This window comes from Priapulus caudatus, unplaced genomic scaffold, assembly GCF_000485595.1.
Source record: "Priapulus caudatus unplaced genomic scaffold, Priapulus_caudatus-5.0.1 Scaffold1083, whole genome shotgun sequence".
In the NCBI taxonomy this organism is placed as follows: Eukaryota; Metazoa; Priapulida; class Priapulimorpha; order Priapulimorphida; family Priapulidae; genus Priapulus; species Priapulus caudatus.
Window position 1 is genome coordinate 71,756 of NW_014578144.1, and position 4,958 is coordinate 76,713.

Genomic DNA, 4,958 nt, shown 5'->3' on the forward strand with positions numbered 1-4,958 from the left:
CTATAGACACATGGCTTAGCTATACTCTCTGCAAATATTAAGTTTATTGACACACGCGATTAGTCAATATATTAGCAAACATATGCGTACCGTAATCTCCCGTACAGGCTTGAATATAAACACCCCCAAACCATTCGGCATCCCAGCAACATCTATAGGCGAAAACAGTTATAAACGAACTCAAGGGTAACACGTTATTATATTATCATTAATTAATTGATCGAGTTAATTTTTACAAACTGTGATTAACTCGTATATTTATTGGATTTCTCGGTTTTTACAAAGTAATTGTTTTAGATATCAAGTTATTGCAAAAAAATGTACACGCATGCGTGTACATACACGCACACGCAAACGCGTGCAAACTCACGCGCACACAAACGCCATGCACACGCATAGGCATGCACACCCATAAACATACACACTCAGTAACTCAGAATCAGACGCACACGCAATATAAACGCTCACACACCAGTCCGCTTACCTTATGTGTGTTTGTGTGCTCGTGCGCGTGTGCATGTGCGTGTGCGTGTGCGTGTGCGTGTGCGTGTGCGCGTACGCGTGCGCGTGTGCGTGTGCGTGTGCGTGTGCGTGTGCATGTGCGCGTGTGCGTGCGCGTGTGCGTGCGTGTGTGTGTGTGTGCGTGTGTGTGTGTGTAATACCAGCGTCAGTACGAGCAACAGCAATATAAATCATTGTTTGTTTGATAAACATATAATCGCGATCACGCTCACCGTACAGTGTGCTTGCAAGAAATGCACCAAAACAGCGTGACATTTTGTTCAACAAAATGAATACACCGAGTATCCTTTTCGTATTTCGAATGTGCGGTAAAATTACGCCGACGTGTACAGAATAATAATTATTTTGCTAGTTTTTAACATTCGTTTCGCACCCTGCCTCACTCGCTCCCTTCTCTCGCGCGCTTTCTCTCTCTCTCCATATAATATATATATATATTCCAACTATAATTTTCCACATATAATTTTTAACTAAGACACATATATATTCGTTGCCGATGTAGGATATAATTTTTATACTTTATATCATAATATATACAACATCTCCCATCCAAACATCGCAACATTCAACATCGTAACATCCAAACGTGTTTCAATTTCCTCCGCTCGCAGCTGAAACAGGTGAACACGCGTGGGAACATATGATCACACATGTGACGCATAACTATCGTTGTCGTCAAGTCAGATTGAGACTAGTCACTGACGATACAGAACACTTCATTTTTGTACAAAGAACTTCGCCGATTAAACACAAAGCGGCCAGACCTACTCCCATGAAATAGACGTAGAATGCCCCTTGCGCATCGTCAAGTGAAATATCCTTATTTACAATCACTTGCGCTGAAGGTGCGATGCACTTGTTATTCGTCGGCCAGTGGGTTTGCTGCCATTTTCGTATCAGCCCAGACTCCATCATTGCCAATATCCTTGAATAGAAATGATTATACTGCTGTCACGCAAGCTATATATTATACAGGATGCTGCTATAGAACACAGTGGGGAGCGTCAAGTCTACCGAATACAGTAAAGGGTACATCATAGATATTTATTATTCTCTCAGTGGTTAGTACAAGTATCATTTATGGTGCGTGGGCGCTCATGGATACATTACAACAGGAGACGTAAAGAACTCTGGCAGTGACCACCCCCTAGTGTCAGTAAAGATGTCGGCTTGACGTAATACTCTAGGGCTAGCTACCCTCAACTTCCTAACTAAGGTTGTAAGACCTCAAGGATTTTAAGGTTGTAGGACCTCAACTTCTTAACTATGCAGCTAGTTAGCTGATAGACTGTGACCAAGTGCTGAGCCATGAAGAAATAAATGAAGAAAGGTCAAGGGTTATAAATGATCTTGCAGTTTTCGATCTATGCGGAGGGTTGGGTGATCCATGAACCTTTTTATTTAAGCATTTAATTATGTACTGCAAGACATCTGCTATTTTCCACCCGGTACACGTACGGTAGACACCTGTAAGAAGATGGTAATAAATTTTATTTGCTGTCTATTCCCAGCTATAACGCCAACTATTACTCGTTTCAATCAAATCATTGATAGTGGCAATGAGTAACTAGCCTGTAGTTCTATTTTTGCGTATATTGAAATTTAGATAAATCAAACAAACGTAAATTAAACGTGTTCAATACTTACTCATGGTTAAAAGGCGCCAGTAGTAGGCTGCATTCCTCAGGTAATGCAAACCCATATCTGGCGGGATAGAATTTCTCATCCGAGATGATGAAGCACACCTAGACCGACGTAGCGTGAGAGTGTCTTTATATATACACTACATATGAAAGTGTCAAATGACACTAGCTCACCACAAAAAGGACACAAATCGAGTGAGTGAGAAGAAGTTAGTTTTAATTGAGCAACCATCGACGTACATTATAGAAACGGAGAGTCTATATGGGAGAACTCCCATTATATACTCTTGATAATTATATGTGTAATTTTTTATGTGAAAATAATAAATAATATTATAAATTATAAATAAATTTATAAACCAAAATGAATCACAATTTGTGAACGCGTTGTAGAAGGCGCTATACCCGCTTTGATGTTTCTTAGCATAAATAATTAATATCATAATAATAAATCATAATATAATAATAATGAGTAATAACTCATAATATGATTCATAGCAGGAATTTGCATTAAAGATATTGTCATGAAATACTTGTAAAACGAAGCCGATGAGTGTAACCACCACAGCCTGTTAATATCTACGTGTCCTATATATTATATGCTATATAATTGCCAAAGCCCTACCTAATTTCACACTTTTTTTTTTAAATCAAAAACCCCTAGCCATATTCATTCACGATAAGCAAAAAATGAGCGAAATCCTGTTGAACGCTGAACTGACTAATAACAATTCCCATTTTTGCCAAAAAATTGCCGTGGCTCGAAAGTACATCGACTGCGTACTCACAAAATAGGACGTTCCATATGGAACACTAGCAGTAACAACTATACCCACATTTCAACATGTGGGTCAAACGTTTCTGAGTTATCGTTGACCGAAACCAAAATGTTGACGGACGTAACGAGGACGACGACCGCATGGCAATAGCTCAGCTTGACGATGTCAAGGTGAGCTAATAAATGAGAAGCCAGAATAGTTTTCCATATCTTGGATATTATTATAAAAACTATTACGACAGTACAAGCGTAGAATTCGTATATCATGGCAGCAGTTGTTGCTTGACAATGAGTGCGTAGGTGATTGAATGATTTGGCACATACGCTTTGCGTGTATGTATGCTGTGTCCGCTTGAATCAAGCCACGTTGGGTTGACAACAAATTTTATTGAATGGAGTTTACCTGTCTGTCTACAAGGAAAGTCTGTCGAAATAGCGCGAGTTGAAAGAATAGGTTTCGCTCCGACTAGGTAAACATAGCGCCCTGTTCTTTCGACACGTCCACAGTCCCGTGTCGATATCGTAGTCAAATCAAGGGATTGTGTCTGTTTCAATCATTTGCCATATGCACGGCACCGCGTACTCCCGCGTGTCCGCTTTTTCGGAATCTAAACAGAAAGTCAGAACAATATTAGCTAAGAAATTGAATTAATAATAAGACCCTTCTTCCGCACCGTTCAATGCAGAAATTAAAAAATAATATAGGTTCCACCATTTTGCAAAATTTATTGTAAGACTTAATGCCGAAATGCTTCAAGTTCTATGTCTACAACTCAGACTGCGTGTACAGTAGACTATATCGAACATGTGTGCACCGTTGCTCCCGCCAACCGATGGGACGCGATGTATGAAGATTCAACTAACCCGCCATCCAGTGTGAGTTTAGCCGGGTCGGGGCGTCATGCGGCGCGACGCATGACGGAACAATAGGCGAGCGTTCAAGTCACTCGTCTGTTCATCGCCGCCCTCTATACAAGCGAGTTTTTTTACTTGAGGCCTAATCTTAATTACCATTAAATGTAAAACTTAATTCATTCCTAAGATCTTCCTGAAAGTTTATTTATTAATTATTATTTTTTTAGTTCCCTGCCCGTGCCTCTGTTTCCATGGATCCTATCATGGAGGATGAACGCGCATTCGTCCTCGTGTGTTTACCAAACCACTCAAACGGGTTGAGTTTTATTGAGTTTCAGCGCAATCACGGACTTTTTAGGGAAATGGTTTGTAAATCACTAAATCATACTCTTTCTATGCTCTTCATACTCTTCGGGCCTAGTATGCGCACCACGTACATATCCGTACAGAAATCCAAAGGATCTGAGTCTATCTTTCATTGATTTACAAAGGCAATGTCACCAATTCATCGCTACCCTAAGGTTGGAAATGAAATCACCTGCCCATGCTGAGCATGCCGCAAGGTTTTGCGGCACTAATGCGCACTTCTGATATGATCGACGTCGGGAGACTACATACAAATACGCAGACGCCTGTAAAACGCGGATCGTAATAGTGCGCTTCACCGTATAATTGAGTGGATCAAAACGCGCATGATGGCGACTCCTAGCTAAGGAGTTGTTCGAGGCGACACCTCCTGGAATAATAGGTTGACTGCCACTCTGCGAAGCCAACGCCTCGAGGCTGTTAATGGCAGGTTCAAACCTTCTCGGAAACGTCAAGACGGCTATAAGATTGCCGTGTAGATGGCAGCACACCAACAATAGAAATATCACCACGAGATTGCTAGATCATTCGAGGAGATAGGTGATTTGGCAGCCATGTTCCACCTACAATATATGTGCGGAAAAACTGTATAGGAATAATATGAAAAGATCATCAAAGAGGCTATATATAGCAAGAAGTTATTCTCAGCAATTATATGACATCACAGTTTGTTTCAATTAACAGGTCATTAGTCTCCCAAACCAGTAGTAGTGGATAAGTAACAACAGAGCAGACAAGTGACATGACGATATAAAGACATACATGACAGCACGCGTGACCACTCGGGCGACGCA

At 40.8% G+C, this 4,958-nt stretch overlaps 1 long non-coding RNA gene across 1 annotated transcript in view; it reads right to left on the bottom strand.

Moving 5' to 3' along the window:
- LOC106815289 overlaps positions 1-4,958 on the bottom strand; it is a 22,935-nt gene that overhangs the window by 8,555 nt on the left and 9,422 nt on the right. The window contains exon 2 of the long non-coding RNA XR_001394726.1: positions 2,332-2,334. This is a non-coding gene — a long non-coding RNA (uncharacterized LOC106815289). The remainder of the gene's footprint in view (positions 1-2,331; positions 2,335-4,958) is intronic.